Source organism: Narcine bancroftii, chromosome 6 (genome assembly GCF_036971445.1).
Source record: "Narcine bancroftii isolate sNarBan1 chromosome 6, sNarBan1.hap1, whole genome shotgun sequence".
Lineage (NCBI taxonomy): Eukaryota > Metazoa > Chordata > Chondrichthyes > Torpediniformes > Narcinidae > Narcine > Narcine bancroftii.
The window spans coordinates 138448038-138472373 of NC_091474.1; the positions used below are offsets into that span (position 1 = coordinate 138448038).

At 41.1% G+C, this 24336-nt stretch overlaps 1 long non-coding RNA gene across 1 annotated transcript in view; it reads left to right on the top strand.

Annotated features, from left to right (window-relative positions):
- LOC138737605 (uncharacterized) overlaps positions 1–20271 on the top strand; it is a 256588-nt gene extending 236317 nt beyond the window's left edge. Inside the window, exon 3 of the long non-coding RNA XR_011341057.1 lies at positions 20167–20271. This is a non-coding gene — a long non-coding RNA (uncharacterized lncRNA). The remainder of the gene's footprint in view (positions 1–20166) is intronic.
- Positions 20272–24336: the final 4065 nt, after the last annotated feature.

Consider the following 24336-nt stretch of genomic DNA (forward strand, 5'->3'; position numbering starts at 1 on the left):
TAACAATAAATTTTAAAGATTATCTTCCTGTTCTGAAATAATTGCATTCTTTTCATCCAAACTGCATGAAAATATGTCAATTGGAATTATTTTTAATAAGGTTTCTTTTTTATTTCCTGTAATTCCCCAAGCCCTCATCCAATCCCAGTCTTGCTCCATGTGAAACTAAAATAGTTATCTTTTAAAATGTAACTTAATTATGCTGATAGTTCTCTGCAGTTTATCTCGACTATCAAATGCTTGCAGTACATTTCTGTAACTTCAAATTTAGCTGAAAGAAAATGGAAGTGAAAGGTCTTGTATATCAGATATTTCACAAACTTCAAATTCACTCTTGGGAAATGATCCCAGTTTCATGAGTCCTCAATCGATTGTAAGATAATACATTATTTTTGTTTGTGCTATTTGGCTTCTGTATATTTGTTCAAATCCATGTTTCCTGCTACCACACCTTGGTGATTCAAGTTCTTATCCAGATGCTTCTTAAATGTTACTTGACCATCAGAAAGACATCCAATCTTTTTTATAATGGTACTGCCGATTGGAATTGTTGGGAGAGCACTGCTGATCAATAGGCAATGCCACCAACTGTAGGTAAATGCAACTTGTATGGATACGTATACTGGTCAGCAAAGGGTCTATTTCAGTTTTCTACAGCTCTACAACTTTCTGAGTACCCCATAATTCACAAGAACTTATATTTTGATATTATACTGTCAGTTAAGTTGGCTGTCATATAGTACTCCAGTAGAGATATCCCTGACAGCCACATCCATCTTTCTACACATAATTAGTGCCCAAATATTAACAGGTTTCTATTGCATCTCCAATAGAATTTACTTGTGTGTTGCCACATCCAGTAGCATGTTGCCTTTTCATGAGGAGATCACAAGGCCCTATCTCCCTCTGGCATTGTGGTTTGGTATCTTTCAAGAGGGAGGTTAGAATGAAGTTTGAAAACAAATGGTTCTGGCAGAACAAAAAGAAAGGAAAAATGAATGAGTTGATGTGGTATTTGCAGGATGAGCCAGAATTTAATTATCCATCTGTATTCCCCTTGAGAAGGTGGTGGTGAGTTGCATTCTTGAAATGCTACTGTCCTTGAGATGTGGGTGTTCCCACAATGTTGGGTGAGAGAGAGTTCCAATATATTTGCAAGTCAGGATTAGTGTGTGTCTTATTGTGCAACTTCTAGATGGTGGTGTTTCCATGTTTTTGCTGTCCTTGTCGTCCTAGCAGTTACATTGTGATTTTGGAAGGTGCTCTCCAAAGAGTTCTGGTGAGTTGTTACAGTGCATCCTGTCAGTGCTTTAAACAGCTCCTACTCTGTGAGTTAGTGATGGAGTGAATGAATGGTTATGGATGTGGTGCCTATCAATCAATGTTCTGAATGGTGTTGAGCTTGTTTAATGTGGTGAGGCTGGACTCATCAGGAAAATGGAGAGTACTTCATCACATTCTTGATGAGCCTTTAATGAATGGAGAGGCTTTGGGGAGTCGGAAGATGAGTTATTCACCAAAGGATTCCTATCATCTGAACTGCTCTTGTCGCCACATTGGGAATATAGCTGCACCAGATCAACTTCAGGATATTGATAGTGGGGATTCACTGAGGGTAATACCTCCTGAATATAAGGGAGTAATAGTTGGATTTTATCTTATTGGATACCATCATAACCCAGCATTTATGGAATGAATGTAATTATCAATCCAGTGCTAGATATAGTCGAAGTCTTATTTGGATGAGTACTTCACTATTTGAGGAATCATTAATGGTGCTGAACATTGTGCAATCATCAGTTCAAATCTCTTATAACCTTATGATGAAAGGAAAGACATTGAAGAAGCAGCTGAAGATGATTTGACCTAGGAACTCCTGCAGCGATGTCCTGTGGGTAACATGATTAACCTCTAACGTCTACAGCCATCTTCCTTTGTGTTTACTTTGACCACAGTCAGCAGAGGGCTTTTCCTTTGATTCCCATTGATTCCAGTTTAGCTAGCGTTCCATGATGTCACACTGAAATTTAACTATTTGTGCATTTGGGGAACAGATTCACTATAACAAACTACAAGGAGATGGTCTTCAATCACTTTCCTTCTCTGATAATTGTATAGTGCATCTCAGTGAGGTCAAGATCCTCGATAGTGAATGTCAGCTTGTAGGTATAGCAGCATTGTGGTTACCTCACTCTACTTGTAAAATAAAGGCTTGGACCAGTGCCACCAAGTTTAAATCCCACAACAGCAGTTTGGAAATTCAATGTAAGTAAGTATCTGGAATAAAAAAGCTACTGATGACTGCAAAAGTATCTGGACACAGTGATGCCATTCATTGATAGAACTACACCGTTGTTAGCCAAGAATGGACATGACTCCAGTCCTGCTTACTGATTACAATATCTCAACAAACTATTCAACCAAGGAAAATTATGGATGGACTCATTATTCACATACCATAAATGAATACACTGACAGGAAGCTATCCCTGGCTGGTCACCAGACACCTTTGGAACTTGGCCAGCGTGCAAACAACTCGCCCTCCTTTTCCAGCCAAATATAGTGATATTCTGGAAAAAAGGTATTGTGCCTTGACTGCATCAAGAAAGCATTGTTAACTGTCTTTAAAGGTCAGTCAACTTGAAGCATCAAAAGTTGATAAAGGTACTGACTACAGCAATCCATCAACGTTAGCAGAACTGGAAAGGGAAGCTTTGGGAGAAAAGTAATGTGGCTGTTTTTCTGAAAGGATAATGCCGAGGCACAAAAAGTGGCTCTGCACAGATCATCATGGGGCAAAATTATTCCTTGAATATTTTCCTTTGGTTTGAAATATTGTTCCTTTAGCACAGCACTAATTTCACGTCTGGAAGAAATTCAGATTGTGTTCTTTGACTTGCAGAATGTGTGCATCCAGAGTGATTGACGAAGTATGTAACCTCTGTGCAGCAGTAAAGCAAGGCATGCATTGCTGATAGTTCAGCAGTTAGATTTCAAAATAGCACATGGTGTTTTATTAATCTCAGATGATTAAGATTATTAAATTCTGAATACGGTTGGATTCACTGGAATCTTTGACTTTGATGGGTCATGATTTGGAAATTTTAAAAAATGCATATTAAAAATTGATGGTTACTTTCTCAGTCTAATGAATAAAAAGGGCAAAAGAAAGATTCATGCCTTAAAATAATTCAAGAGCACCGAAATTGTGTCTCTCAGTGGATCTAAGCTTCTCTGAGCTTAAAAGGGCCAGCTACATTGGGAAAGAATGCCTGACATTATGGGAAAGGCCAATAGTCAGTATGTTCATTATTCATTCATAGGATACAAGGTACATTTGAATGCCAAAAACACAATGTATCCATTATCTGCTATTGAAATGGTGGGGAACCAGCACAAACACCTGCAGTCATTCTCGTTATGATTTTCAATGCATTGAGTGACTGGTTCGGATAAGTGAAGAGTCTTTTAATATTCTAAAGCAGGTAGAGCTGCCCACTGTTCAAATGCACTACTGTATAATGTTGGAATAAATCACCAAACAGGCGAAATATGTCACCACAAGCCTGCAGCTACTGAAAATGGCTGCCAACACCTGCAGAACTAGTGTGGAATTTCCTTTGGAAATAGCCACAGGAATTTTTAACTCCATTGATTTCAATGGGGGTTTAATACTGTGTGCTGGTGGATCACAAAGACAGATGCAATTTACCAGAAGCAGGAATTTACCAAGCGTCAGGGCCTCTTCCCTCATGAGAAAATACTCTCCAGGGACATAATGGTGGCTGATAGCCTAGCCCACTTAGGTTTTCTCAGGAAGTGTAGTCACAGTTGTGCCTTCCTGACAATGTGTCTTCACGATAGGTCACTAGTTAAGAGAATTCCAAGGAATTTGGTATTCGCCACTCTCTCCATGTGTAATGAAGGGTGGTTGTTCCTAGTCCTTCTGAAGTCCATGATCATATCCTTCACCTTGTCCATGTTGAGACTCAGGTTGATACTCTTGCACCATTTCACCAGATTTTCCACCTCTTCTCTATAGTGCGACTCATCATTGTTGCTGATGAGCCCAATGACTGTGGTGTCATCTGCAAACTTGATGACACTGTTGGAGCTGGATCTGGCAATGCAGTCATGGGTCAGTAACATGAATAGGAGTGAGCTGAGTGCACAGGCCTGAGTTGGGCCAGTGCTTAGCGCGATAATGCTCTCAGTTCTGATACAGATCAGACAGACCGTGTTATTTCCATTAGGATGTCCAGAATCCTGTTACAGAAAGGGGTGTTCAGTCCCAGCATGGAAAATTTCTCCAGCAGGCTCTGGGGAATGATTGTTTAAAATGCTGAGCTGAAGTCTATAAGCAGCAGTCTGGTATATTAGGTGTCATTCAGGGACATAGGCAGGTTCTAAAGTTGGAGGGGGGTGAGCACATTAAAAAGGCACCATCGCAGATGGTGAGTCAATGGTTGAATGACAGGCTGCACTGAATTTTCAGCAGCGTCAGGGTGATGGGGAGGGGGTGTATGGCTGCGACATGGAGCGGGGGGTGGTGGTGGCGTCAGATTGGGGCCTGGCAGTGGCCTCAGACTGCTCTCCCACTTCCTCCCCCACACAAGCTATGCCACTGGCATTGCTCTCTTGATGGGTTAGGACAGAGTGAAGGGACAAGGCTATAGCTTTTTTTTGTGCAATGCTTTCTTCTATAGGTGAATTGAAATGGGCCCAACATCTCTCGGATATGTGGTTTGATGCATTCCATCACCAGATGAGTGAAGCAATTCTGCAGCTCAGTGGCTGTGGTGCACTGTTAGCCAGAATCAGACACACACAAGGTAAAGACTGTACAACAGGTTTTAATCCACAAAGACTTCCACAGAGCCAGGCTGGCTGTAGCTGCAGTAACTCTGAGTGAGACTTTGGAAGGCCGGCACGGGCTTATATCTCCGAGGGTGATTGACACCTGACCGGGTGGGGCTTGATCCATTCAGGCCGACTGATTGACAGCCGGCCAGGTGTTGTCCTGTCCCCTTACACTTCTGCAGGTACAGAGGTTGCCCCCTGCAGCAAGCCGGTGGTGTACCACCACAGTGGCACAGAGCAGTCGTCATTGTGGCCTGATGTTGTCGCCCTCTTGGGTGCCGGGATGATGGTGGCTGTGTTGTGTGGATTCACTTGGATCGGGTTCCCCTCACCTCAGCCATGACTATACAGGGGGCCTCCTCATCAGGTGGACATGGAGCTTTCTTCAGTGTCAACCTATTCTTCTCATCAAACTGTGCATAGAAGATGTTCAGCGTTATATGCGGATCACATGACCTCCCTCTTTGAAACCTAGTTTGAAGTCACATCACCTGCCAATCAAGGTTAGACTCTGGCCATGCATTGGTGCACCTTGCCCTTGGGTCATTGAAATGACTCACTGTCATTATTGACCATACATCCAACTCATAACGGTATAAGCTGCCACACGTGTGACATTTCTTTCTCTCTACCACATGGTCCAAATTCCAGACCTTGCTCCATGCCAGATCGCTACTGTGGACATTGCTGGAGGAGTTGTGGGTAAGGTGTTGAGTTGCAGTGCTGTGATAGATCAGTGCTTGGAGAGAGCTGCATCCCTTTGGTACAGGGAATCGGGGTGTGTGTGTGTGTGTGTGTGTGTGTGTGTGTGTGTGTGTGTGTGTGTGTGTGTGTGTGTGTGTGTGTGTGTGTGTGTGTGTGTGTGTGTGTGTGTGTGTGTGTGTGTATATACACATGTGCTGGAGAGTGTGGTAGGGTAGCAGCCAATAAAATTAGCTTTGATTGTGACACTTGTGTCCAGACTTGTCTCTCTGTCAACCTAATGAACCTGATACATTCCCAATACAACATTCAGTCTGCTCAGAAGGGAGGTATTATTGTCTTTAACTCACAAGGTTGACTTGTGATCTGTTATAGTCTTGATCCCTTGCACCTCTTGTCACCAATGTCACACAGTTGTCTGTGGTTCTTCTGTGTGTACCCCTGGATTTGCACAAAGGAGTTCAGCCCTGGCTGATCTTGCCATCTTGTCCCCTCTCCTGAAGGCTGCATAATGAGCTCTGAAAAGTGTGTGTCATGCTAATGATCAACCACATGAGACTGAGAGTTGTGATTAATAGGCTTTAATCACCTTAAGACATCAACACATCTCACATGTTGCTGGCCCAGTTCCAAGGCAGGTACTGTTAGGTCTGCTTTGTTCATGAATGAGTGAGACAAACACCAGGCTGAGTCGAAATCAGGGTTCTTTGTTCTTTATTACCGGATTGTAACACTTGCGACTAACAAAGTTAGTCGGAGAATGCATTCTGCCGTTATCAGCAAAATGGTGATTTTTTATACCCTTGGATACATGCTTAGAACATCATCATATCATTACTTGTCCAATGACTAAAACTGTTGCTTTCCTTTCCCTGCTAGCTTCCTGCCTCTCAATCCATCAATGTCTCTCTTATCTTGTAAGTACAAGGATGCATTTACATCTTGTTACAGCCCTGTACATTCCCATCTCATGATGTTTTACCTAACAGGAGTACAAGGACACCTCCCCTTCTTGTTACTGCCCTGTACAGGGTAACTCCCTACACATTCCCATCTCATGATGTTTTACCTTACAGTACTGAGGGAGGAAATTGGGCATAGCAGCTTTTATAGGGATTTTTGGGAGGGAGGAGTCATAGGTTCAGAGGGTGGGCCAGCTTATACAATACCTACAGTGCAAACAATACAGTGATTGCACCACAGTGTGCAGACCTCTGAATCCAACCATGGTTTCTAGTTAGTCCTCTTTCATAGCTTAAGTGAATATGTACTTTTTGAAGTGTAACACAGTGCATTAATGTGGTTTGTGGGACTTTGATAAGGCCTTCATCATGGTCTCACATGGGAGCTAAACACAATCTACTGAGGAACTCGGTGATTTGAACATTATTAGTAGGAGAAAAAAGTCTGGTGGACAGTTCAGACTGGAGCCCTTCATTAAGTCTGGGAATATAGAAAAGAGAAGTAAATGCAAGGTGTATTGACTCCCCTTGCCACCTAAGTCATATATTTTATCAATGCCCCAGAATACAGCGGTTCTGAAGCAGAGTCTTGAGCACATTAACTAAAATATTTAATTTGTAACCCTGCCCATTGACTGCAATATTTTGAGTCGCTGACAACTCCTGAAACTGTTAGCTAAAAGACATGGGTGATAACATTTCCATTTCTGTTAGCCAAGTGTCTTGACTTTGTTGCACTGGAGTTCTGAAAGGGGTTCCTCTATTACACTATAGATCAAGGACATCAGTTTCTTTATTGAGCTGGAGAAAATTAAATTAACATTAAGAGGGTCCACAGGAAATCTTTTTAATAAATGGAAACTCTTTATGCATTATTTCTCTGAATTATGAGTACTTATGAAGTGAATGTCTTACTGTATGATGATTGCACTAATATTTGGTAATATACCAATGATACTGTCAACAAAGGTTGTTAGGGAGTTGGGGGTCTTGGCAAATATCTGAAAGTGTATGTTAATATCCTTGTATGAAAATGTGTGTTTTTTGTTTGTTTAAAAAAAATCCTAGAGTCACCACATACATCAGTAGAATGTGAACAAAGTTGTTTTAATGTTCAATAAATATATTTGGGGAAATAATTGAAGAGAAGCCTGTGCAACGAGGATGGGGTGGGAGGAAGGGGACTGAGCACAATGGGATGAACATAAAATTTTTGAATTTCTGTAAACCAGTCCCTTCTCTCCCCCACTGCACCCCTTCCCCTTTTCCCTCCATTTTCTTTCCTTTTGTTCTCTTTCCCACTCACCCATTCTCATCCAGCCTCCCTTTTAGTTCACTCAGTTTCTACCACCATCTCCCTACTGTGTTCTTCTACTCCCTCTTCCCTCTACTGCACCCCCAGCTCTGACTCTCCCTGGTCCATTAATCCCACATGGGCCTCCTATCCAGTTTCTCTCACCCATCCTCTTTACACTGGCTTCTCTTCTCTGTATTACCTGAATTGATGAGAGTTCTGACCTGAAATGTCGACCATTCTTTTCTCCCACTCTAGTGGGTTCTTCCAGCAGATTGGGTTTAGCTTTGAATTCCAGAATCTGCTGTCTCCTGTGTGTTTCACATAAGATATTTCATCCAAAGGGTGAAGGACCTCGTGATCCAGGACTTGATAAATGGGATTAAAAATTGTCTTTAGTGAAAAGTAGAAGTTGTTTTTGAGATTGGATGCCTCTGGGTAGGGTTGCCGCAAAATGATCAGTGCTGGAATCCTTGCAGTTTATAATATATTTCAGTAACTTGGATATTGGTTGTAGGAGACATTGTCAGGAAAATTGCAATTGATACAAAAGTTGGTGGAATTGTTAAAATCGAAGGTAGCCTGAAGATGCAGAGAGATTTTGATGTGTTGGGGAAATGGACTGAGAAACGGTGGATGGAGTTGAATTGAGATAAATATGGGAGAACCAAGAAGACTAAGACATATATTGTTATTTAGATGTGTCGAGGGACCAGGATTAACGGAGGAGCAAGTGCTTATAAAAAAAAAAGAGACTGCTGTGAGTTGATTTGTGGGAGACAGTAATTGGGTGATTAGATTAATTGGTAAAGGGCCAATAAAAGGAGGGTGATGTAAAGGAGCAGCCAGTGAGTGAGTGGATCAGGGAAGTTGTGGAGTTGCAGTTAGAGAGAGAGAGAGAGAGAGAGAGAACCTCTGTGGCCATTCCCCTTAACACCAAGTAAGTATACTGTTTTAGATTCTTTTGGGGGGAATGATCTTCAGAGGGTAAGTCATGGAGGTTGGGTCTCTGGCACAGAGACTGGACTGATGGCTCAGAAGGGAAAGGGGAACAGAGTAGGGCTCTTGTAGTCGGGGACTCGCTAGTCGGGGACTCGCTAGTCGGGGACTCGCTAGTCGGGGACTCGCTAGTCGGGGACTCGCTAGTCGGGGACTCGCTAGTCGGGGACTCGCTAGTCGGGGACTCGCTAGTCGGGGACTCGCTAGTCGGGGACTCGCTAGTCGGGGACTCGCTAGTCGGGGACTCGCTAGTCGGGGACTCGCTAGTCGGGGACTCGCTAGTCGGGGACTCGCTAGTCGGGGACTCGCTAGTCGGGGACTCGCTAGTCGGGGACTCGCTAGTCGGGGACTCGCTAGTCGGGGACTCGCTAGTCGGGGACTCGCTAGTCGGGGACTCGCTAGTCGGGGACTCGCTAGTCGGGGACTCGCTAGTCGGGGACTCGCTAGTCGGGGACTCGCTAGTCGGGGACTCGCTAGTCGGGGACTCGCTAGTCGGGGACTCGCTAGTCGGGGACTCGCTAGTCGGGGACTCGCTAGTCGGGGACTCGCTAGTCGGGGACTCGCTAGTCGGGGACTCGCTAGTCGGGGACTCGCTAGTCGGGGGAGCAGAGAGGTGGACTGCTGGATGAGATTGGGGATCTTGGTTAGTATGTTGCCTCCCAGGTGCCAGGGTCAGGAATGTATCTAATTGAAACCATAGCATTCTTGAGTGGGAGGGCAAGCAGCCAAAAGTTTTGGTCCATGAGGGGACCAATTACATAGATAGAAGTGGGGATGAGGTCCTGAAGAGGGATCCATAGAGTTGGGGAAGAAGTTGAAAAGCAGGATTTGCTGCCTGTGCCATGTGCTAGTGAGGGTAGAAATAGGAAGTTGTGGAGGATGAATGTATGGCTAAGGAGCTGATGCAGGGGGCAGGGGTTTAGATTTCTGGAGCAGTGGGATCTCTTCTGGAGCAAGTCTGACCTGTACAACAGGGATGGGCTGAACTTGAACTGGAGTGAGACCAATATCCTGGTGGACAGGCTTGCTAGAGCTGTGGGGAGGGTTTAAACTTGTTTGGCAGAGGGTTGGAAATCAGAATGTGAGAATGGTAATTATGGAGGAAGAACACCTAGATTGGAAGGAATGAAGGGAACCGAACTTAAAAATAAATGAAGGAGGGAAGAAGATAAAGGTAGTTGGTAGCAAAAGGAGTTCATGTGGAGGACAGTCTCTCAAGTGCATTTTTTTAATGCAAGGAGCATTGCAAATCAGGAGGATGAGCTTAAGGCATGGATGGCCACATGGAAATAAGATATTGTGGCCATCAGTGAAACTTGGTTGCAGGAAGGGCATGTTTGGCAGTTAAATATTTCCAGGATTCTGCTGTTTTAAGCATGATAGAATGGGGGGTTGGGAATAAAAGGTGGAGTAGTTGCATTGCTTATTGAAGCGAACACATCAGTGCTGTGGTAGGATGGTTTGGTGGAATCGTCCAGCGAGGCTATTTGGGTAGAATTGAGGGATGGCAGAGGCATGAATAAATTAATGGGATTGTATTATAGATCACCAAATGGGCTGAGGGAATTAGAGGAGCAAATTTACAAGGAGATTTCATATATGTGTAGTAAACATAAAGTGGTAGTTATGGGAGATTTCAACTTTCCGAACATTAACTGGGAGGCCCATACAGTAAGAGGGCTGGATGGGGTAGAGTTTGTTAAGTGTGTTCAGGAAAGTTTTCTTAATCAATGCATAGAAGAAATGACTAGAGGGGACAATAATGGATCTCCTCTTAGGGATTGAGGTAAGTTAGGTGACAGAGGTTTGTGTTGAGGAACATTTTGGGTCTAGTGATCACAATACTATGAGTTTTAGGTTAGTAATGTAAAACAATAGAGATAGGCCAAAGGTTGAGTTTCTTGATTGGATGAAAGCAAATTTTGAGGGGATGAGAAAAGATTTGGAGGGTTTGGAATGGGTTAAGATATTTTCAGGGAAGAACGTAGTTGATAAATGGAGGATATTCAAAGGAGAAGTTCTGAGAGTGCAGAGTCGGTCTGTCCCCGTTAGGATTAAAGGAAAGTGTAGAAACTGTAGAGAGCCTTGATTTTCAAAAGATATTGCGAAGTTGGATCAGAGGAAGAGGGATGTGTACAACAGGTATAAAGAGCAGGAAATGGATGAACTGCTTGAAGAATATAAGGAGTGTTTTTAGAAAGAAATTCTTAAAAAGGAAATTAGAATGGCTAAAAGGAGATATGAAGCTGCTTTGGCAGGCAAAGTGTTGTGAGTCCAGAGGACCCCAAAACCCAGCAGAAATAGAAATGCACCAACATGAAGGGTTACTTAAACAAAAATTGCTTTTAATTATCTTTGAACATGAAAATAGAATCAAACTTTAACTTATCTCTAATGGCTTACTTAACCACCCCCCCCCCACTCTAATTCTAAGCGCACATGTGTGTAATGTGTATGTAAGTTCAGCAAAGTTCCTTGGTTGTGCACAGAATTTAACATTAATACAGTTCACCAGGCTTTGGTGCTTAACAGGTAGATGGTTACCACTCAGGAGGGTTCTTGTTGGCTTTCAAAGTGACTTTTCCTTGTTCCAGGACATCTACAATTGATTCCTTGTTGATCAGTATCTTGCTGATGAAACTTGCCCACTTTAGGGTTCTCCAGATGATAACCTCTTTCTTTCAGGTCACTACAGAGTTCCTTCCTTTTTCGCCTATTCCAAGGGAAACACCGGACAACCAGTTCTATCCTTTGACCAGGTCATCTTCCAAAGCTTGCCAGCTTGTTCCTCAGGAACCAAAGTCTCTGTCTCTCCTCTCTCTCACTCCCTCCCACTCTAGCCGCTTTCAGGTGCATTCTCCACCAAGAATGCACCTGCAGAAGCGGATTCAGACCTATGGAATGGTCGCTCAGGTGGCAATGCTAAAAGTGCAGCACAGGCCACCTGAAAGGGACAGCTGCACAGGAGGTGCCTCAGAGTACACTCTGGCTCCTGTCCCTTCGGGATGTCAGTGCTGGGGCGGCCGGTGTGGGATGTCAGTGTTGACATCCCATGCCGCCCGCCCTTGCCTTGATGTCCCGTGCCGGGGGACAGGGGCAGCGGGGAGGTGGGGCTGTCAGGCACTTGCCAGCTGATAGTCATTCCCTTATCAGCTGCTTTCAGGCGACTGCATTCAGTTGCTAGGGGGACCTCACTGCTTCGGCGATTAGCCCTCTCGGAGGAGGGTTGGAAAGTGCGCCTTGGAGGCACCTCCTAATTTTTCATGTGGCCTCCCGACAGCCGCATAGGGGTAGAATATGTGGCTTTACATTGGAGTATTTTGGCCATCTGAAAGTGCCTTGAGAGCAAAGCTGTTTTCTCTCTCTGCCTGCAAAGATCTCATGCTCTTCCAGCCAGCAAACTGTTTTTCAGACAAAGCTGCTGCTCTATGTTTCTACATTGTGCCTCTTGCAAATAGCACCCTGTCTTGAGCCTGTTGCAAAAGCTCCTGCAAAAATTCTGGGTTTTAAAGTGTTTGTGTGTGACCTGCTCTCACAAATCTTTCCCAATTTATCCCTCAAACATCTCTATACACTCTGTCACAAAAGTAAAAATAAATCCAAAGGGTTTCTATAGGTAGATTGAAAGTAAAAGAATGGTGAGGGATAAAATTGGACCCCTTGATGATGTGGGGGGTAGGGGGGTAGGCTCTGTGAGATTTAGGAGTCACGGTACATAATTCTCTGAAAGTTGAATCACATGGATAGGGTGGTGAAGAAGGCATTTAGTATATTGGCTTTCATAAATCAAAGTATAGAACATAGGAGTTGGGATGTTATGTTGAAATTGGTGAGGCCAAATTTAGAATATCATGTGCAGTTTTGGTCGCTAAATTACAGGAAGGAAATAAACAGTATAGAGAGAGTGCAGAGGAAGGTTATGAGAATGTTGCAGGGGTTTGAGTTATAGGGAAAGGTTGAGCAGGCTGGGACTTTATTCCTTGGAGCGTAGAAGGTTGAGGGGTGATTTGATAGAGGTATTCAAAATTATAATGGAGAAAGATGGTCAATGTGGACATGCTTTTTTCACTGAGAATGGGGGAGATTCAAACAAGAGGGTATGAATTGAGAGTAAAAGGGGAAAAGTTTAGGGGAAATCTAAGGGGGAGTTACTTCACACAGTGGGTGGTGGGAGTATGGAATGAACTTCAGGCAGTGGTGGTAGAAGCGAGATTGATGTTAATATTCAAGGAAAGCTTGGATAGGTATATGGACGGGAGAGGTGTGGAGTGTAATGGGCCAAATGCAGGTCAGTGGGACTAGGCGAGAGATATTTGGCATCGTCTAGTAGGGCCAAACTGGCCTGTTTCTGTGCTGTAAATCGTTATATGGCTATGGTTCATAGACAAGCTGGGCTGCTTGCAAAAGAACCTTTCCCACTGTGTGACAATTAAGTTGAATGTACTGAGAAAAAAGGCCTGTTTCACTTTACTGTCACAAGAGCCTCATTACTGCTCAGAATTATGTCCTGAACACTAATTCCACCCCTCCACCCTCTGCCCTAGTGCCCCTAATTTAGCTGAAGGGTCTCTTCACAATGCAAGTATGTTAGGTTGATGGGGAGTTGCTGGGTTGAGGTAATGGTGCTGGGTTGAGGTAATGGTGCTGGGTTGAGGTAATGGTGCTGGGTTGGGGGTGGCCAGAAGCTTCATTTTTATTTAAAAAAAAAAGTTGCAGGACATGCTTCAGAACCTCTGAATGGACCAACGTGGTGGTAAAACACTCTCTGAAGTGTTGACACCATTGAAGTGTAGCCAGCATCTGCACTCTTTGTCCCATGATGATGACAGGATAATCTATTCTAGTGACATTGAGTGACAGCTAATTATTAATTGGGCTAATTAAGCTAATTCCCCTGCTCTTCCTCAAAATTATGCTGCAGGATATTTTGTGTCCATCTGGAAGATTCGTGCTTTATGGCTCATCAAAAGGAATGGCACCTCTGTCATTGCTGTAGCAGAATAATAGTCCAGATTTTTGTTGCTTGGGATTTGAACACTAAATTGTGACTGAAAAGTTTGACATTATTGCGAGATAAACATGTTTATCAAGTAAGAATTTCATAATTCATGCAAAAGTGCAGATAACTTTGCAGACACTGATAGGACTGATGTTCTAAAATGTGAAAGTCAAGTCAAAATGCTGGAGAAACTCAATAGGACAAACTGTTCTTGAAATAGCAAATAGGAGGAAAGAGGATGGCTCTGCGAATGGAGAGAGAGAAGGGAATGCAGAGTTGCAGGAAAGAAGGATGGGGTAGAGAGGGAGAATGGGGAGTGGGTGAGCCAAAACCAGAGATACAGATGTTAATATCATCTAGTTGGAGAGGGCCCAAATGGAGTATTAGGTGTTGTTCCTCCAATTTACAGGTGGCCTTTGTTTGACTGTACATGAGGCCATGGACAGGCATGTCAGTGTGGGAGTGGGACACAGAATTGAAATGGTTAGCCTCTGGGAGATCCTTGTGATTGATGTGGACAGAGCGAATGTGCTGAACAAAGCTATCTCCCAGTCTACATTCAGTCTCCCCGCTGTAGAAAAGGCCACAACAGGATCACTCTGTGCACTAGATGACAACCCCAGATTCACAAGTGATGCTTTATTTGGAAGAACATTTGGGGTCCCGAATACTGGTGAGGGAGGAAGTGTGGCACTTCCAGCGGTCACAGGGGAATACACAGTGTATTGGAAGGACAGGAAGGTAGACAGAAGTTGTGTGGGGTGGTTTGGCTAGTTAAAAATGGAATTAAATCTTTGGAGATAGGAGACATTGGATCAGAAGATAAGAACCCGTCTGGACAGAATTAAGAAACTGTTAAGGGTAAAAAAACTGATGGGACATTTACAGGGCTCCACACAGAAGTTGATATTGCGTACAAACTATAGAGGGAGATAGAAGGCATTCAAAAAAGGTAAGGTTACAACTGTCATGGGAAATTTCAATATGCAGTTTGATTGGGAAAACATGATCCCAAGAGAATGAATTTGCAGAATGCCTTCAGGATGGTTTCTTAGAACAGCTTCTGGCTGAGACAACCAGCAAAATAGCAATTCTGGATTGGATATTCTGTAATGAACCAGAATTGATAAGGGAGCTGAAGGTAAGGGAACCCTTGGGAGGCAGTGGTCATCATATGATAAATTTGCCCTGTAGTTTGAAAGGGAAAAACTAAAATCAAAGGTGTCAGTTTAACAGTGGAATAAAGGCAACTACAATGCAAAGAGAGGGGAACTGGGAAAAGTTGATTGGAGAGGCAGTGGCTGAAGTTTCTGCGAGAAATCAGGAAGGTGCATGACAGGCATATTCCAAAAGAGATCATTTGTTTGAATAGAAAAATACATAACTGTGGCTGATGAGGGAAGGTGAAGCCAAAGTAAAATCAAAAGGAAAAAGCAAAAATTAGTGGGAAGATAGAGGACTGGAGAACTTTAAATAGTGAACAGAAGGGAACTAAGAAAGTCACAATGAAGGAAAAGAAATTTGAAAGTAAGCTTGCAAATAATATAAAAAGGGATACTAAAAGCTTTTTAAAGTATATTAAGAATTTATTTTTTTTAAAAAAGAGGTGAGAATAGATATTAGGACAGATAGAAAAGGAGATGCACTTGATATTTGGATTTCAAAAATCTTTTAACGAGGTGCCACATTTGAGGCTGCTTAATAAGATGAGAGCCCATGGAATTACAGGAAAGATAGTAGCATGGGTAGAGCATTGGCTGATTGGAAAGAACAGAAGAAATAAAGGGATCCTTCTCTGCTTGGCTTCTGATTACTAGTGGTGTTCTGTGGGTGTCGATGTTGAGCCACTTCTTTTTGCGTTGTATGTTAATAATTTGGAGTCAATGCTGAAGAAGGCAAATGCAAAGTTGGCATTTATATCTAGAGGAATAGTATACAAAAGCAGGGATGTGATTTTTAGGCTTTATAAGCCACTAATGAGGTCTCACTTGGAGAATGGGGATGTAGTTTTGGTCTCCTTATTTAAGAAAGGGTGTGTTGGAATTGGAGAGAATTCAGAGAATATTCAAAAGAATGATTCTTGGAATTAAGGGATTAACATACAAGGAAAGTTTCACGACCCTGACAGTACTCCTTGGAATTGTGGGGGGTGGCGGTTGGGGGAAGAAAGGGAAGAGAGAGAATCTCATGGAATCATTTTGAATGTTGAAAGGCCTGAACTGAGTAGATGTGGCAAAATTGTTTCCTATGGTAGAGAAGTCTCAGACAAGAGGACACAAATTCAGGATTGAAGTGTGCTCATTTACAACAGAAATGCAGAGGAATTTCTTTTGCCAGAGAGTGGTGAACCTCTGGAAATTCATATCATGGACAAATTCCTGGGGGTCAACATCTCTGATAGTCTATCCTAGGCCCATCATGCCAATGCAATCATGAAGAAAGCTCACCAGTGGATATATTTCATTAGGAGTTTGAGGAGATTTAATTTTTCAAATTTTCTACAGGTCTAGAGAGAGTATTCTGACTGATTGCATCCCTGTCTAGTGTGGAGATGCCAACGTACAGGACAGGAAAAGGTGACAGAGGATGTAAACTCAACCAGCACCATCATGGGCATTAGTCTTCACTCCATTAAGGACATATTTAAGAGGCGATGTCTCAAGAAAGCAGCCTCTATCATCAAGGTCCCTCACTACCCAGGCCATGCCCTTTTCTCACTTGCTACCGTCAGAGAGGAGGTACATGAACATGAAGACACCCACCCAAAGTTACAAAAACAGCTTCTTTCCCTCTGCCATCAGATTTCTGAACAGAAAATTAACCTATAGACACTACCTCACTTTTTCACTTTGCACTAATTATTTATTTTTAAAGATTGTATTTACAGAAGTGTAATTTATAGTAATTTTACACCTGTAATGCACATCGCCGCTGCTGCAAAACAACAAATTTTGTGACACCTTAATGACAATAAACATAATTCTGATTCTGCCTTGTGTGGAGGCCGATTTGTTGGATGTGTTTAAGGCAGAGATGTATAAGTATCTGAATAGTTAGAGTATCAAAGAATATGGGGAGAAGACAAGGGAGTGAGGCTGAGTAGAAGAATGGATCAGCTCATGATAGAATAGCAGAGTAGCTAATGGGCTGAATGGTCTATTTCTGCACCTGTATCTTAAAAATGAACCTGAATCAGTATGCATTGAAGATTGATGTCATCCATTACTTTTTTTAAAAAAGTGCAGGTTACAACTTTTCAGTTTCCTGAGAAGTGCTCCCTTTGAGCATCTTGGAAATATTATTTTGTTCAGTTTTACATGTTCTATTGTTTTGTAAATTGTGTTTCATGATCTCGGCAGAATAGCAGAGAACATATCAGAAGAGAAAAAAACCTGCACTTGTAAATCACCCCTCTTGTCGCTTTGAGTGCCCCAAAGTGCTCAGCAGTCACATTACATTACTGTAACAATGCAGGAGGTGAATCAGCCAACCTGGACATAGCAAATTTTCTGATGCAAATTGTTGGCCCAGATACCTAGGTGATATCTCTTCAAAATAGAGCCATATGATCATGCGTAAATAAAGCAGGTGAAACTTCAATTTAATATCTTAGCCAAAGGATTGCAGCATTTTCTCAGGACTGGTGACGAATTAGCTTGCCTTTTTGTCTTTAAGTCTCAGGAGCAGATGTTGAATGAGAATTGTCTAACTCAGAAATGGGGTCACTAACAATTTCAGAATGATTGACGCATTGACCTAAGCCATGAATGACCCCATCTGAACAATGGTGTAGCATCTTTCTCATGAAGTGAGTTAATGTGTGTAGACTAATAGATATAGGATATTTCAATGAAGCTTTTGACCAAGTCCTGCATGGAGATTGATCCAAAAAGTTAGAATCCTTGGGATCCAGGGAAATTTGGCAAACTTCATCTGAAACTGTTTTGGTAATAAGCAGACGAGAGTGATGGCCAAGGATTGCTTTTTAAAAAAAAAAGAAAGTTTGTCACCACTGGTGTAGCCTATAGATCAAGCTAGGACACTTGCTGTTGTTAAATGTTAATACTCTGGATGTGAATACAGGAAATATGATCAGTAGATTTTCAAGTGACATGAGAATTGATGTTAATTGTGAGCAGCATAGCCTTCAGGTGTAGAATGATATAAATCAGTGAATAGATGTTTGTGCATACTTGGTGGTTGTAGGACATGCTTTTGCATGGTGTGGATTCTCCAACCCTAGGACTCTGAGCTGGCAAGGTGGAGAAAGAAAAGACATAATTTAACCTGAAAAAGTTGACATACAGTTATACTGTATTTTGTGACAACTACAGAGGCCAAGACTGGCACAATTAATTGTAATGCCCAGGGAAATGGACCATGTCCCTTTCCTGAAGAACATAAATAAATCGGACAGATTTTGTAACAACTTGGAAGCTTCATGGTCACTGATACTGGGTGTTAAATAAATCAGATTGTCTTGATAACTTGATTTAAATCCTCCAACTGCCATTCAAACTCTTACTTGGCTAACCAATTGGCCAAGGCCTCTTTACATTTGTAGAGTAACTTAATCACCACGCTGCCTAGTTGAAGAGTAATTATTGTTCAATTACTTTTACTTACGCATAAAAATTGAACTAGTCATTAATTTGAATAAGTAGTGTTAAAAAATGACAAATTCAAATTAGATAATTTGAGTTAAGTGCTTTTGAATTAAAGGGTGATGGTGCATGCCAGAAATGAAAATTAATTGACAGATTCCTATGATCCAAGTTGCATCCAGTACATATGTTTATTATCGGTTTGCTCTGTTGGTTTAAAATTAAGTGAATTTAATCCCTAAATTGAACCATCTCAGTGTAGTGCCACAGAAGATGGTGTACTCCCAAATCTATATTTTCAAATTATGACATTCTACAGTGCCAATAAGAGGAGTAAACAGATTTGTCAATGTAAATGGAGTTTCTATCAAACATTTACTCAAGTTTATCAAATGGGCAATAGGAATACCTAAAGACCAACTCTCCCATTTTAAAATTAAAATCCTGTGTACCAAGCAGTTACTTTATTTACACATCAATTATGACCAAAATAGTTCACTTTGTGTAATTATAAGGAGTTCTGAGAAGCAGCCTTAAAAAATCACTAAATGATGCTTCTGGTACTTCTTGCTTATGAAGGAGGATTCAAGATTTCTTTAAATGTAAAATAAAAATACATCACCTGGTTAAAATTGAAATAACTAATCTATTACTGTAATTGATTTCCAGAGATCAGATTGTTATCAAAATGATCATACTATGGCCTAAATTTCCTGATTTTTCCAACTCTTTTGCTCTCCCAAGCTCCAACATACAAAATCTGAATCTCATTCAGAGTTCCTCAGCTTAAGAATATTGTATATGAAACAGAAGAAGGAGTGGGCCATTTGATCCTTAACCCATTATCCTTCTAGAACAACCATTCAAAGCTTGGTGTTCCCACTCCACCCCTTCATTCCCTTCTAGAAGTTTTTGTCAGAGTTGTTTTCCCCAGTTACAAAATTGGTGGAAAAGTTGTAAAAGTTTACTAAAAATATTTGCAGGAACATGTGAATGATTGAGGTGGTTCCATTTTGGAACTGAACCCAGTTTATTTTGACTGTTGAGTAAATTGAAACCAACAGAGTAAGTTGAATTTAAATATGTGTCCTTGATGCTAATGTGGAGTTATGCCTAATGAGTGCATTGATCAGATAATCTAGTACGGGCCTACTGTTTTCTAATCCGTAAAAGGAATGATTGGTGATTTAGTCTCAAACTAGGTATCCTCAGAAGTATATGGTTATCTGATACTTCATCCATCGAGTGAGATACCACCCAAAGCAGAATAGCTGAGTGTTTAGTCCAAAATGGAATCTCCCAGAGCAATTTCAATGCGCAACAATTACTCTTTTCCATTCAGCAGTCTATTTACATCAACAACAATTTAAGATGTAGTTAAAACAGAAGCCCATTAAAAAATTAGGTACCTTTCATAATGAAATGAATGGATTCAAGCTGAGTAGACACAGTATAAATACTTAAAGATTAAATCAATACATATTGTGAAATAACAGTTTATTGTTAAAAGACAGATCAATTGGAAGAGTGGTTTCAATATGAGGTTTTTTTATGAAAGTTACAATATGGAGAATAAATTGAAATTATTAAAATCAACAATAAATATAGCCTTCTCAATTTTGACCAAAGAAACCACCATTTTCTTTGTGTGTACAGACTTAATCAATTGATGCCTGGAAATGGTTCTTTGTTCATGCTAAGTGACAAATCAATAATAATTGAAATTTTTATCCCTTTTCCAATCAGGGCCAACCACCCGGGCTATTAAGCTGAACTATGGAGCTTGGAGAGGGTTTGTGTGTGCTTCTCGTTTGGGCTTCTTTCTCAGTTGAGGGTGTTCTTCCACTCTAGTGCCCTGTGCCAGTCTGCTGATTGCTCAGAGTCTGCAAACCCTCATGGTCCTCTGCCAGGCATGACATTGCCTTCTTTGGCATGGGCCTCCATGCTTTCAAGATGTTAATAAAAACACTGTCAGCTCCTTTAACAGACTGTTTAAATGCTGTATGAAGCTATCTGCATTGCAATTGGGCAGAGCGATCCCATGGAGGAATGTTGTGTCTTCACTCTCTGCTCTCCCAGGTCTGCACCAGTGGCAGCGCTGTTGTGACAGAAATGCTGATCCTTAAGAAATGTGAAATAATGAAACAGATTTGACTGCTGAGACAGTTTATTTTCCTTGTGATGGGAATGGGCAAACTATACACACAGAGAATATATAGGAGTAAAATTTAAGTTTTGTGGTGAAAAGTCTTCATTTGCACTAATTTGTGGTTGAATCATGAAGTCCCAACTTTTGTACTCTGTACCTCAACCAATGAAGGCAAGTGGGTCAAACATATTTAACACCTTGTCCACTTGAGCTGCCACTTTCAGGGAATTGTTATGCAGCTGTACTTTGGGTCTCTTCAATTCAAACCTTTGCAAAGTGTACCCCAGAATTCGGCATTTCCTTCTTGCATGCACACGTACACACCAACTCACATTTGATTGATTTGTGTCATTCTAAAAACCTCATTGCAATCTTCAGTGAAATGTTTAACCAGTGAACGTCATGTGGAGCATGCCATAGGCTGGATTGCCCTTCATCTGCCTTCTGCAGCAACTTGTTTTGTGGTGATTACCACCCCCCTTCCCCCCCCCCTCTCCCCGCCGTCCCCCAGCCCTTGCTTTTTCAAGATGTTCAGGGCTGAACCCTCTGCATCCAACAGAAGTCCAGAGCAGCCTTTAAGCTGTAATTTTCTGAAATGCTTTGACAACCTTTCCATCAAACACCTTCATACTACATGTCAATAATTTCAAAAAATGAGCGCTGTTAGATGTTTTAAAATAGATTGATTTAAATATGCATTTAATGCAATTTAAAAACTTAGTTTTTTTTCTTCACAGGTTCAGTCATTTCAAATGACTGAACTCATGGGGGAGACTGGAATGTGAAGCTAAAATTAATCTGCTAGAGGAATTCATGGGTCAAAAAGTATTAGTAGGTGAAAGTATGGTCAACACTTCAAACCAAAACCCTTTATTGATGAAGGGTTTTTACTCAGAGTTGACCATTCTTTTTCTCCCATTGATGTTGCTTCGCTTTAAATGAATGTGATTGCACTAACAGAACACATACACACCCTCTGCAAGCTCCAGAGTTCAGCTTAATTGAACCATCAATTAGCCGGGATGGTTGGTCCTGATTGGAAAAGGGATTAAAAATTTCAGTTATTATTGATTTGTCATTAAGCATGAACAAAGAACCATTTCCAAGCATCTGTTAAGTCTGTGCACATAAAGATAATGAAGATCCATGAGATAGATAAAGAAATCAGTATTTAAGTGATGGGTATATAAAATTTCATGAAATGACTGGTATTCAACATCTTATTAAATAAGACCTACAGATCATTTAATCCTGTATTGTTATAAGATAAACATCACCCATTCAGGATAGGCCATGGACCAGCATGACAACTAATAATGCATTGTAATTCTCTTATGGTTATGATATCAGAATTTATTGCAAAACTACTTTACCGATATCTCATGTTATTGAAGTGTTATTTCATATGAAAATGATCTTGAGAAAGAATTTAATCACAGGTAATATAATATGTGCAGAATATTACAAAACCCCCCCCAAAAAATACTTTAGATAACCAAGAAGACTAAAAATCTGTTTGGATTTAATTAAAATTCAAACATCATGTAGGAATAACAGTTTTGGATCAGAAAAATACACTAGCAACAGTGTCTAAACACAAATTATTCTCTTTATTGATTAAAACTTGAAACAGTTTCTACCAATTGCAAAGCCAGAAACTGCAGATACGAAGGAAGTAAAAGAAAAGTTAATGATTCAGGTTTATGATCTTTCACTGGAACTTGGAAAAAAAAAGTAGGAAATCAAGCATGCTTAAGGAGAAATTATGTAGATAATGACAGGACTTTAAGTATTGATGTGTGGACTGATCTGAGGCAAGGGCATTGATTACAAAAGGAAGGAAGTCATTTTGCAGCGCTATAAAGCTTTGAATATGTTGCACTTGGAGTATTTTGTGCAAATTTGGAAAGATGTGGAGGCTTTGTAACAGTTACAGAAGAGATTTACCTGTGTACTATCTGGACTGGAGAGCACGAGATACAAAGTGAGGTTGAACAAACTTGAGTTATTTTCTCAGGAGTATTGTAAGATATTCAGTGTAGACCTGCTAGAAGTTTATAAAATTATGAGAGGCTTAATGAGACAGTCAGAAAACTGTTTTGTTTCCTCGCAGGGTGAAAGTGTCACATACAAGAGGACGTGTTTAAGGTGAAAGGGGTAAATGTTCAAAGGAGATGTGCAGGTACATTCATTTCAGTGAAGGCAGAGAATGGAACAAGGTGTCAGGAATAGTGGTGGAAGTGGATATCGTGGTGTTTCATGATAGACACATAAATGTGGGTGGAAGAGAAGGGTGTACATCACGTGCAAATAGAGGTTCAGCTGACTTGAGCATCATGTTCCACCCAGACATTGGCCTATTCCTGTGCTGTACAGTTCTAGATTCTATACCATAACTTGTAGATGAAGAGGAAAAGAAGGAATGGGTGCTATTAGGATGAAGACTGAGAATGATAGAGGAAAAATAATTCATAAGAATATCACCTAGTTTCCTTCTTACTACACAATTATCTGGTACAGTATTTGAATAGAGAACAAGTTATTTGATTTAAAAAAAAAAATGAACTGAACTAGTCCCCTTTTGTTGGGGTTTATACCAGTTTATATGAAACCAGTTGCTTCATTGTTCCTTTATCATAAGATCAGAAGCGATGATTATCATCAACAATTGCATGGAAACACACCTCTTGCATGTTCTCAAGGTCATGCATCATCCTCACCTGGAAGAAATGAACTGATTCTTCAATGCCACTAGATCTTAATCATGGAGATCCGTGCCAAGAAGTATTGTCAATGCAGGTACACCAGAAGCAGTTCAACCACCTCCCCTCTACCACCTTCGCAAGGATAGTTAGAGACAGGCAATAAATACTGGTCTTGCCAGTGCTACCCATATCTTAAAAAATAAACATTTACAGAGATAATTGTGATTTCATGTTGCAAAGCAAATGTGAATTGTGCCTTGGTATTATGGAAAGTGTTAGGTTGGATAAAACAAAACTTCATGTTCACTAAGATATTAAGATAGTATCCAACTTTATTGATTTAGTTCTGCACAGAATTTGGACTTGTCCAGAGTTTGAATTTTGTCTCATTTCTCCTGACTCTCAGAACTTTCAACCAACTGATTGTGATATGTGAGCTGGTTACTGATCCATTATGATTTAAATATGTGGTTGGATCTCTTTCATGATGGTCAATCCCCAATGCTTTTGCACAGGATGAACAGGACTGTATGTAAATTTGCCACTGTCACTGCAGGAGGACATACACTCCTTGGAGATGGTGTCATACAAATTCACTAGACTGATTCCCAAGATGTGTTTCTGTAGTGTATGGCCACTGGATCTTGGATGAATGATGAGTACTTTCACTTGATAATATAAAATCTTCACATGGAATATCTAGATATGCAGAAATTTCTTCAGAGCATTATAATCTTCAGAATGATTCATCCTAGAGGTTTGTTTATATTTCATCAAATATAATAAAACTCAGGGCTATAAATAATTGACCCACGCAATCAAGGGAGATGTCAATGTGTGTAAGTGAGAGTTATCGGATAGGCCCTCATCTTCCTGAAAGGAGAACAGGCTTTTGCTTCTGTTAATTTCTTTTCCAAGGCCACCCAGTAAAAAACAAACAACCTAAAATGGCTCAGTCTTCACTCAAGATAGCAGTAACAGAATTTTTCTATTCCAATTAATAATCAAAATTAGATCAAATATTAGACAGTTTCACTTTGACATAGCTCCATGACATAATTT